We start from the raw sequence: 12,335 nt of genomic DNA on the forward strand, positions 1-12,335 counted from the left end.
ACAATGAAAATAGGAGTTTAAACCAAGAGACGGGTCTACTTGCATGCCACCTGCATCACTTGGAAGCTCATCTTTTTAACTTGATGACCTTAACTTCGCCAAGGCCACACGGAATTTTCTAAGTGATGTTTTCCTTTTTAACTTCAGATGGAAACCTTTGTGGTTCGCTTTTATCCTCCCCATGTTTTTATATGATTTACAAATTTATGAAATTATTTCTACCCAGTGAATAAAATATAAGTGTGCCTCAGAGCAGCACTTTGCAATGCTACAAAATGGTGTGAAAATGCCATAAGAGCTATTTGCTGCCGTGTGGCAGCATTATTTCAAAGAAATATGGTCGCTTAAACAGAGTGGGGAAAGAAACACCTTTCTGCCTGAAAACCAGAGAACATCTGCCGCACTGCCCAGCCAAAAGCCACCCGGCCCGGCTGAGGCGACCCCGGAGAGGCTGCAGCAGAGACGGAGAAGGGAAGGCAGCCGGGCTGAGCTGCTCAGGCCTGCCGGGAGCTCCCCGCGAGAGGCTACTGCCCCGGCACCGGGCACATCCTCTCCGCTTGGCCTCCAAGCCGCCGCAGGGCGACCCTCAGGCTCCATTCTGTGGGCAGCCCCTCTGCCCTTAAGGCTCCGGGGAGGAGGCGGAGGCCTCTCCACGACCCCCGGGTCGGCTCTGAGCCTCCCGGCCGGAGGAACGACTCTCAGGGCCGACGGCGGAGAGCGGCGCTGCGTGCACCAGGGCGGCTCCCGAGGAGGTGGCCGCCCCAGGGCGCCCGGCAGCCTGCGGGGCGGCCCCACTTCCCCCCGGGCAGAGGGCGGGTGAGGTTCTGACTCGGAGGGGAGCCGCACAGCCGCTCCGCTCGTCCCGCTCGCAGCGCCTTCGGGAGCCGGCGGCTCCGGCGCCAGCCCGCCGAGGTAAGCGGGGCAGGGGGGGATTAAGCGGACCACCAAGGGCTCCCAGCGCCAGCCCGGGACCCCGACGGGGCCGGAGGGCGGAGGCGCGGCCGCCTCGGGCAGCGTGAGTCGCCCGGCTACGGCGTGGTGTATGGGGTGGGAAGTGAAGCCGGTGAATGCCGGTGTTGGGGGTACGGCACTGCTGGCGTGCCCCTGAAGCGCGGCAGCCCCGAGTGGGCAACGCACGTACCCGCGGAGGGGAGCCCGGCAGCCCCGGCCATGCCGCCCGGACGCCAGCTGTTACACACAGGCTTCCCTCCCCGGGACAGGGACCCTTCCGACGGCAAACGTGGCCTCGGTGGGCAGAAATGGGATTTTGCGGGGCTGGGACCCGGCGTTGGTTGTTCTCTTCGGCAGGGTTAACACGAGTCAGACCTTTGCTGTGGCCAGACCCAGAGGGGGCCAGTAGGAGATTGGTCATTTGCAAGGATTGCAAAAGCTTCCCTGCAGCCTCATGAGGCAGGTGGGATCCCGGTGGATGCACAGTGTCCTGTTTTAGGTGCTGCTTTGGAAAAGTGAATGCAGGCAGGAGAGACCAAGAGGCCTGACATGAGTGGGCAGAAGTACACCATGTGAATGTGCTAATCCATCCATCTTAAACTAAGCATGTAAGAAGGTGTTGTGGCTATGCCAAAGCAGCCAGTACAGGCTTCCAGGGAACGCTATCTCACTGCTGGTGGTGTACATGGCCGCATGGTTTAAGGAAGAAATAGATGTGTCACCTGACTTTGAGAAGGCCCATCCTGCATGACACCCTCATCTGAATACCATGGAGAAGTAACATAAATACCATCTCCGCAAGCTTGGGGTAGTTTTTCAGTGCCTTGTGCACCAGAAGAGAAGTTATTAAATCCAGTCATTGTTACACTGGGAAGATGGATCTGGTAGGGTCTTTTAGGCAGCGTGTCATCCAGCCTGTCCCAACTGACAATAAAAATTTGGGTGCAGGAATACAGCGTACAAACAAAATATGCCACCAGACTGGGACAGACAGCTTGACTTTGTGAGGTCTTTTCCTGCCCCAGATTACTCTGATTCTGTGATTAGCGTGGCTCAAGCTTGACTTTACCCCTCAGTACTTCTGTTTGCAGGAATTTTGCAGTCATTTTTCTTGTTTGGTTCTAGTTCCCCTTTGTGAATTACATGACATACATGTTTTGTCATCTGTTCCTGACTTGCTTCTAAAAAATACTCATTTCACATATGACTTTGTTAATGTCACTGTTTACTTACCCCACTGCTGCATGACAGTAGTGTAAATGCAGTGTCGCCAGGAATCAATTTAGTACATCTGTCTCATTAGACACAAAGAGGTAAGCCCCAGTGCTGCAAAGGGCTATACTAGGTGACCTGCTCTACCTGTGTAGGCTCCTACTCATTTGTCTTCACAAACTTTACAAAAGTGGTTGTTGGGCTTTTTTTGTTTGTTTGGTTGGTTGGTTGGTTTTGGTTGGTTTTTGTTTGCTTTTCTAGTAACTTTGTGAAGAATATGAATTTAGGTTTAAAATTTGTTTAAAACAGAATATTTAACTTTTTGCTTAACCTGTTCAGGTCTGTTTTCCCCTGTGGGCTTTCTAAGGAGACTATTACATTTAATTGTATTTCATGCTTTGTGCAAGCATTGCTTAAAAATTGAGATAATTTGCATTGAAATATAGATTACAGATGTCTTTGGGAGGTTTAATCAATGGAGCATTACAGATGGCTGAGTGATCCTTCTTTTATATTCTTGGAGAACTCTGATCCGTCTGGGAGCACACGTAGCTGGAAAAATGTACTGTCTGTGGAAGGGTGTTTTCAGTCATTGACTGTGTCTTCTCTTTATACTTTAAATACCTTCTTGCAGGTACTCAGACTCTTCTGGTGTTTGGAGGCAAATATGACCGAAAGTTTAAAGTAGTTATTGAGTAAATTGTGTTTTAATTGTTCATGCTAAAATTTCTCAATTATTTAATATGTAGTATCTTCAAGCAGGACATGATACCTTTGAAGTGCTGGTTTGTTTTGTTATCAATTATATTAATTCCAGCTAAGTTTGATTTTTACAGATCAAAACTCTGATTCTCACTATATTTGACTAGCGTCTACTAGATCACATGCTGTAGCTCATGCACCTGTGAATCAGGCTGTAAACTTGAGCGTTTTTATTTTATGAAGCTTTAGAGATGCGTTTGGGAGGGTAACAATTTGCACAAAGGGGGCGACAGTATGAATAGAGGGGCCTGCTGGATGTTGTAACACCTTAGCTCATTCCTGCAGCCTGAGATTTCTGAGGTTATAAAGAATGTACCCAGCCCACTAAGATTTTGCTTTTGCTGTGTCTCACCTCTCCTGCTAGAAGAAATACCTTACAGCAATGAGAGGAACAAGAGGCAGAAAGCTTTCCTTCTTGTGGTGTGCAGTATGAGGTAAAGGGAGAGGTGGGACATGGGTAACCGGTGAATGGAGAGATCAGCTATTGCATCTCTTGGGCCCTACTAAATGCTGGGAAAACTACCAGTCTGGAATACTGCTGGAGCTGAGAGGAGCTGGTGCCTTGTTCAAGAGAGGACCTGCCTTGACTGCAGACTCATGAACATCTGTCCTTTGAGAAGATCTGGGAATGTGGATTTTCTTGAAAGAATGTCTGTGTTTCAGAGGTGGCTTTACAGGAATGTAGCTGGATATAGTTTTCCTGCATATTATTCAAATACCAAAGCCTTTGTCCTTTCCTGCTCTCTCTTCAAACTACATGTGTTTTCCTTTCCTACAGACCTTTTTTTCACCTTTCATTTCAGTATGTCTGGACTTGTTTTGTCATAGGCCTGTCTGACCTGCTGTGATAATGAAGTCATCATCATGGTCAGGTGCTGATCTGGGGTGAAAGTGAAAGGCAACCTCTAATTTGCCTGCAGCAATATAGAAGCTTTAGGTTTTTTGTTTTGGAAGTTGTCTAGTGACAGTGCTAACTTGCATCCATCTATGCAGGTGTTCCAAAGCACTTGTTGGACTTTATAGGCAGGATCCTCTTCAGCCAGCTTTAGACATCAGTATTTTAGTTAGTCACCTGAGGTTCTGAGTCCCCTTTGCAGTCAACAGAGAGAAATAGATACTGCTAAAGCTTGATTCAGGTGCCCAGTTTTAGACAGCTACCGTGAATTATGCTCTATAAAATTGCCTTTCTTTTCCTTCATTGACTAAAAAGATTCTGGGATGACCAGGTCCAATGCAGATGCCATAGAAACTCCAACATATGTCTTTTCGTGATTAGGAGTGATCCATGATACCGTAAAAATGCTTTTGGAAAAGGAGGCATTTTAGGCAGCTTTCATTATCATCCAGCCTACTGATTCATGGCTACCCTAGATATTAACAGTACAGCTGCCAGTATAGAAGATAGTTTGTTGCACTGTGAAAGAAAGAAGCTAGGATGCCATGTTCTTAAGTTTCTGTAGGAGGCTTTTGAGCATCTACATGAGGAACCATGAACATGTGTTCCTCATCACCCCTCTATTAATTTATAGCATTGCTCCTGGTCTGTGACTGAAAAGGTAATGCACATGACTTTGATCTGACTTACAACTTTAATGGGAGAGTTCACAAACTAGTTTGAGAAGGACTGTTTAAAAAGTTCAAATCTGTCATTAGTTTCAAAGCCTTTCTTCCAATAAAGTGACCTTTTAGACCTATGGCTAGCTAATTGCTCTCAGAATTTTTGCTACCAGAGGTCACGACAAGCAGCACACAGCACTGTTCCTTCTTGTTGACCATTGATCCAACATGCCATGAGTTTAGGCTCAAATAAATTAGGGCTACATTTAAGGAGTAGATGTATTAGGAATCCTAGAAGAAGAAGAAGGTTCAGTAACAAAATTTTTCTATGATGCTCTTTTGAGGACTACATACAGAGACATTTCTGATAGAAATTTTGCACGGGATGCACCTCCTCAGACCATTTCCGCTTTTACTTTTACTCTGTGTTTGCTTATAATCTAAAGCAGGGCATGTAAAAGTGTGACATGTAACGCTGATATTAAAGGATGAAACTCCCTGTCTATCTGCTGCCAGTGATGGACAGACCCTACATGACCGATATCACTAAAAACGGAAGGTCCTCAATTGTCCTCAGACGAGCCAAGTGTTTTAATAAAATATATGTTGAGAATCTTGCCATTGTACCTACACCTATCAAAGACAGTGGGGATGTATAGGGAGTAGATCTGCTGCTAGCAGCATGGCTAGTCCATCAAGCATAGAGAGAGCGCTAGGAGCTAAAATCATAAAGGCACTCACCTGATGTTTTGGTTGATAAAAATTGCGAATGACTTTGAGTCTCCAGTTTTAGGCAAAATAATGTGTCTGCCTAGAGGGCATCTCACCAAAGGAGTAGGCGAGTTCTACAGTATTGTCACTTAACCTGCTGGCGTCAAGTCCATACAGGCAGCAAATTTAAACTTGCTCCTCAGTGGCCTTAGTTTTGGTACTGTCACTGCATCTTCAGGTAAACCAGACTGCAGTCACAGTTACTTTTTTCCACCTCAGAGCAAAGTTTTGATGTACTTTTGAAGATTTTCTAGTATTCTCTAACAGGACTAGAAGCCCCCATTCTCACTTCATATGAGAATTTCATTGAAGCACCAGAATAAGGAGGATGCATCAGCCCAGAAAGGCATTTTTGAAAGTTTATGTGGTTTTTGTCTTTGATTGCAAATTTTAAAAAATAATCAATTAAATAACAGTCAAGTGTACATTACTGGTTTCAGTGCTTTTTGATTAAATTTTGTATTTGAAGGTCTGCCCTACATGTGTCTTGGAGGGCCTAAGTCGCCGAAATAACTCTGAGCAAGTGAGAAAATGTGCTAAAAAAATCAACACAAATAACATTCCCAAATACTTGTGGTTACGGCTTAGTTTTGTACTTTGATGACCACATCTTCAGGACTGAGAGGAAGACAGCAGGCCTAATGGTTGAGAGAGCAAATAAACATGAACCAGTGGTTTTGGGTGCCAGTGCTGGGAAGGGATTCAGCATAAACTTAACTGCAGTTTTGTCCTATGGGGGCCGTGTTCTTCCATGAAATTCAGCAAAGCTTTTCTTATCTAGATTGACCTCCTTTGTCTCCCCTGTGTCATGATGGAGTTGTTGTCTCTGACCAGATCAGTCATTCCATCCCTCCTCCACTTGATAAGGAAAAAAAGAGAGGGAGGTAATGGCATTTCCTTCTCATGGAAAACCTTACAGAAGTGGAAGAATTGCACCAGAAATGTCACAAGGTTCTTCTCCCATTGTTTCATTTTCTTCCCATAACTGTTTCCTTTGTGTGGTTCGGGGCTTGCTGGGCTGTGGCAAAGCAGCCACAGCCATTGCAATGTAACACCCATCTGTGGTGACTTCAGGCTTCCACTTTCCTTACAGATCTTCACTTGAAACCCACTGCTTGTAGCTGTTTGTGATCGCTGTGTATTATATAGAATAGTTAGGGTTGGAAAAGACCTCAAGATCATCTAGTTCCAACCCCCCTGCCATGGACAGGGGCACCTAACACTAAACCATCCCACACAAGGCTTCATCCAACCTGGCCTTGAACACCGCCAGGGATGGAGCACTCACAACCTCCCTGGGCAACCCATTCCGATGCCTCACCACCCTAACAGGAAATAACTTCCTCCTCATGTCCAGCCTAAACTTCCTCTGTTTTAACCCATTACCCCTTGTCCTGTCACTACAGTCCCTGATGAAGAGTTCTTCCCCAGCATCCCTATAGGCCCCCTTCAGGTACTAGAAGGCTGCTGTGAAGTCTCTACGCAGCCTTCTCTTCTCCAGGCTGAATAGCCCCAACTTCCTCAGCCTATCTTCATACGGAGGGTGCTCCTGAAAGAAACAGCTTTTCTCGGTGGAAAATTAATAACTGGCCTTGAAATTGTGTCTGGCTTTTCAGTCAGTATTGCAGCTGAGAGAAAGGTTTATAAAAAAGGTCTTAATTTGATTTTTCTACTGCTCACTATGGTACTGAGCACTGTACTTTGGCGACATACCTCTAAGTTCATATCAAAGCATTACTTGTTTCATTTGTCTTTAATACACAAATGTATGAAACAAACAGATGGGTTCAGTAATTTTTTTACAGATTTGTTTTCAATCTTTTCCTTCATTCTTATCTGTTAGATCATTTTACACTATTATCTTTTCTACTTTCAGTCTTCCTTTTCCATACCATGTGTGCCCTCTCTTAAACATTTCTGGCAGTAATAACAACATGTAATTATAAGAGATAAGGTGGTGTCTTCAAGTTTTTTGCCAGTGACTGCTGTTTAGGAAAAAGTTATTTGTGTGTATAGACAGTTCTGTCATGGATCCTTGTAGCGTATCTTACACTTCCTCTAATGGCTCGTGGGGGGGGTGAATATTGGAAAAGATGAGCCTTCGATCAGTAAATGTAGCAGATCCTGCATTTAAATTTTGTACTGTAACTTTTCATTCCTTTTTATTTCTTCCTAAGCTTGTGCTATTATTTTAATTATTCCACACTTAATATCTCTTGATTTTATAGGCAATTGGTAAGGGAAAGGATTTTCTCCCATTGTGGACCCTGTATGTTTTCCTGTCTAATCGGTGGGCTTCCTGGTCTATCAGTTTATGCTGGTTAGACAATCTGTTCATGTGGGATCAGCCTGCCTTATCGGTTGTGAAGCTGAATATAATAATCTTCACTTATTAGAGAGCCACAATACCTGCTTCTCATAGCTCAGTGACCTGAGGGTAAGGGAATTCTGGGAATAGTTCGGAAGTAGCAAATGGGAATGAAATGCTTACAGCCCATCTGATCTATTGCAGGGTGCAGTTAGGCTGAGCATTCTGTTGCATCAAAAAATTAGTAATAATTGCACTATTCATTGCTGTCAGGTTTTTTAAGGCCCAGGCAGTGTCTTCTTGTCATGTAAGTTCCGTACAGTGATGTTGGGTAACTGCAAAAAAACAGGAAGGAAAACATTACACCAACATGAGCAAACTACAGATTGTAAGAAGGAATGTGGAAACAGAACAAATTTATGCTACTCAGACTTACATTACTCTTTTGCTATTTTTCTCTCCCACCAAGACAGGGAGTAGGAGGGATCTAGAACTGAGATTCATATTTTCTGGTAAACTTGATGTCTACAGTTGTTTATACATGAGTAGAGCTGAAGTAGGTGCATTATCAACACAAGACAGATGAGCCTAAATCATCTGGTGGTTCATGAGGTGAACCCAGCTCAGGGGACACACTTGCAAACAGCTTTCTGCATTGGCCAGGCGAAGGTAAGATGGGGGAATGGAGATCTTGTTCCTGTGTGCCAGTAATCTGGCACAGAATGGGGAATTGTTTTTCTACAAATCTGTGTGACTTGAAATATCTCTCCTCTTACGATTTCATTCTACACAGAGTTTGTGCTACCTGTATGGCTTATTGGGAGGAAGTCACCAAACCGGACCATTCTGCAGAGAATGATTTTGTGACAAAGGAAAAAGATGTCCAAGTCTCTAGCCATATGATATTTCTGCAATGTTTTTAGACTGAGCATGCTGTCTGCTCAGAGTATGTTATGTAAAATAAGCAGAAGTGGCACTGCGTTTGAGCTCCATGAAAGCTGACAGGAGCTGACAGGAGGCTGCAAGGTGAAATTCTGGGAAGTGCAGAAATTGCTCCCCAGCTTCTCCCTGAGCTTGTGCTTTGCACTGGGGTTTCTTTTTTCTCCTTGTATAAGGTGCTTTTAGCACTCGGTCCTCAGCAGCTTGAATTCATTTGGGATACATTTTCTGGAGCCCAGGATCTAGATTCTATCTGTGCCTGAAAATGATGTTGGATAAGAGCTTGGTGAATGAGCTGGTTTACACCCATCCTGCATGCCATATGAGTATACACTATAGCCATAGCATACGGTGCTTGACACTGGTTAAATATTTTTCCCGTTGTCTCTCATTTCAGCACAAGAGCCCTTTGCTCTCCACTTCTTCTGGTCTTGAGTAATTTCCTCCTAACATACTGTGGATAGCTTTTAGATAGTCCCCTGCTCCTCTCAGCCTTTCTCACCCAAGCCTCTGGGATTATTTGATAATCTTGCCATCCCACCTCACCCAAAGAACAGGACCTACGGCTGCTTCTCCCAAATGCCACTCTCAGTAGGTGAGATAAAGAAGAGAGTATGTGTTTGGGGCAGTGTGTGGAGGAGAGGGGAAGGCTGGAGAGCACAGAGGTGGTGAATGCTGTGGCAGCAGCATCTGAAGAACGGCCTCAGACTAAGTGTCCCATGGTGCTTTACAAGCACACTAAAACTCCTCTCTTTCTCTCTTTTCAGTGGAAAATTAAGTACTCAAGTATATAACACTAAAAAGATGTTGGTGAACTTGTGCTCTGGTGCACTCATGCATGGAAGTTCCTGTGGTGTTTAAATTATCATCATCTTGGCAAAACAAGGGTAAAATACAACTGCTGTCATCATTAAAGTGCAGCAGTGTAGCTTTCAGGTTTATGAAACCTGTGTCTTTTGGACTAATAAAGACTTCTAAATTTGATTCTAATTGCAGGGTTGCTCCTGTAGTGCGAGTTACCTGTGAATTTCCAAAAAAAGAGAGAATGAGCTTTCAAGAGGTTTAATTGTATAAATGGCATTGTTACAATTTCTGTGCGGTCAGTTCCATAGTGTATGTAAAAATGTGTCTGGAGCAATCAATGGAAAACACTAGAAGTGTTGGTTTGGTTTTTTTTTTTGCGGCGTGGTCACCTGAAGATGCTCTCGTGCTCCAGGTTAACATTAGAAAAGGATTCTCTCACATGATTACATTTATCTCCCATTTTTATTTTAATTCAGAGCCACATGTGACTTACTTTTAAACTACGAAGGACACTTCACAGTTTTATCAGTCTTCCTGCAGCTGCTAGTGTCTTAGTGTGTCCTTCTTTTATTCCATCATGAGCAGAGCTATGACATGTTGCACCCATCACTGATAAATATGCAGTGTAATTTCAACTGCAGATAAACCTACAGCCATTGGCACACCAGATTTCCCAGAAGAATAGGGATATGAGTAAGAAACTGCTTTCAAAGTTATCTATGTGTGCAAGTTTTTTCTTGGAAAATGCCACGCTTATCAATGTTAGGTAAGTGCAGAGCTGGAAGCAGTCTCATTGCTTTTGATCCATCCTTTCCAAAATACGAGTTAGTATTGAAACAGAAGAGAGTTACAGGGTCATGTGGTGTAGGTAAGAAAAAGAAAAGTCAGCATACTAATGGCCAAATCTGATTGTGATTTTGACAGCTTGGGAGCAGTTGCCATTTCTATGTTATCACTCCAAAACTTCAGTTTCCTTTCTCAGCATCTGCTGGAGTTAGTAACCATTTGGATTATTCTTCTAGACTGAATTCTGCAGAGGTAGATGTTCTCTTGTATTCTATTTCATAAAAATTGACCTGAGTTAGGGAATTTTTACTAGACATGATGAAATAGCTGGCTAAGGAACTTCCATCTTGCCTCACTTAAGTATATGAGATATTTTGGTAGCTGGAGTTTTTCTTGATATCTAGAGTCACTGTAAGAAACCTAGTTAGATCTATTTTAGACTTGCTGTCAATTGGGCCAGAAAGTTGTCTCCAACAGTGGCTAGCATCATGTGCTTCAGAAGTCGGTACAGAAATCCTGTGCTGGAAAGCATGGTGTAACCTGTCTGTCATGAAAGCTTTATACCAGTTCAAATTGGTGAAGCCTTTGTTTTAGGTCTTGAAACATGAAGTTTATCATCCTTGCCAGAAACTCTCTGAAATGCTAACACTTCCAGCTATAACTGCTTGTAGAAAAAACTGATTCCTCAACTTGCTAACTCACCAGTTTCGGTGATGTGCTTCACAATTAACGTTGTGCACATGTCCCTGGAACAGTTGTGCAGACTTTGAGTTTCATTTACTATCCCATTGGTTTTGAGTTACAAGCTAGGACAAAATGATGCCTCAGTAGCTTTGCTTTAGGTTTTGATGCATTTTTTAATCATACTACTTTCACATCTGTTTCCTGTGACAATCAGTCACCCTCTTTCCAGCTTTGCTCTTTATGGTGGGGCTTCCGTCACTATCATCCCTCTTTCCTCATTATCTTCTTTTTTTTTTTCTGTCTTTGATATGGGACGATCCATTTTGCATAGTCTGCTGTAGGTAAGGGTAGATCTCTGATTTGGGTGATATAAACATTGGGCTACTGGTGGGTCGCTCCAGAACAGTAAAGATTTCTTCGTTCCACCCCAGGAAGCATTTAAGCATGAAGCGTTAGCAGAAAGTTACAGTGCTGGTAGGGGTCACCTGGATAGTCAAACAGGTAGTGTTTGTTTTGGTGGGCTTGGTGTTCCGCCACTTACACACTCTAGTGCAGGGACTAGGAGGTGAGGGTGTGCTTTTGATCTTTCTGTGTGATTTGTAAAAACGTACTTCATGTATTTTTACCCTTGCTAGATGCATAGGTAATGGTTTAAGTATGACAACAATGCTTTGAATTTAATGAATGTGTTCTAACTGTTCACCATACCACTAAGTGAACTTGATTACTAATATTGTTGGTAGCATGAATCTGCTGTATATCTTTGTTCTACTGATACTATGCTGGTCCTCATTACTTTGTTTGTAGCCCTTAGGTTGATTAAACTGCATCAACTCAACTGAGACTGAGCTGCAGAGATGGTAATCTCATGTGCGATACCGTTGGCGTTTCCTGTTCAGTATTGCACAAGCGCTTTGAGCTTGTTTTCAAATTGCAAGTGCAGAAACCTTGTTGCCATGTGACTAAGACCACTCTTCCTGTTGAAAGGGACTGTCTTTCACTAACTCTCACAGCTATCAGATTGTAACAGTTCAAACTCTGCTTGATATATTACCATGCTTGGGTTTTTGAGCTGTACCATATGATCACCACGTCAGCTTTCATGATATTTTTTTCATCATTTCTTTTTAAGCAGGGTGAATATTGTGCCATTTTTTTACTACTCCTGCTGTTAGCTTCCTGCCAAGTGATAATGATTCTACCAAACAATTCCACTTTCTACATATTGTCATAGACATAGTGATATGCTGTCTTATGTTAGTGTGCAAATCACAAAACTTTCTTCATTTTTAAAAAACAACAAAAAAGTAGTTTTATTGTTCCCTCTAGTATCTTAACAAATAAAAATATATGTAACCATGCAGAAAGAGCATCCTGATTTTAATGATAGAAGGAAAGGCAGATCCTGCTTCATCTGTCAGTGGATAACACCGAATAACATAGGTGAAGTTGTACTTACCCTGGTAAGATTATGAATCTTGAGACTGAGTGCAAGGGCTAATTCTCCATTCTTGCATCTGAGCAAGAAATTTCTCAGTCAGTGTTTTTCTTTGGTGTTCTT

At 43.3% G+C, this 12,335-nt stretch overlaps 1 protein-coding gene across 1 annotated transcript in view; it reads left to right on the forward strand.

Moving 5' to 3' along the window:
* The first annotated feature begins 703 nt into the window (after positions 1-703).
* Positions 704-12,335, forward strand: part of APBB1IP (amyloid beta precursor protein binding family B member 1 interacting protein) — a 62,370-nt gene continuing 50,738 nt past the window's right edge. Inside the window, exon 1 of the mRNA XM_065666609.1 lies at positions 704-912. The gene's annotated coding sequence lies outside the window, so the exon portion shown is untranslated. The remainder of the gene's footprint in view (positions 913-12,335) is intronic.

Source organism: Lathamus discolor, chromosome 2, assembly GCF_037157495.1.
Source record: "Lathamus discolor isolate bLatDis1 chromosome 2, bLatDis1.hap1, whole genome shotgun sequence".
NCBI classification, from domain to species: domain Eukaryota; kingdom Metazoa; phylum Chordata; class Aves; order Psittaciformes; family Psittacidae; genus Lathamus; species Lathamus discolor.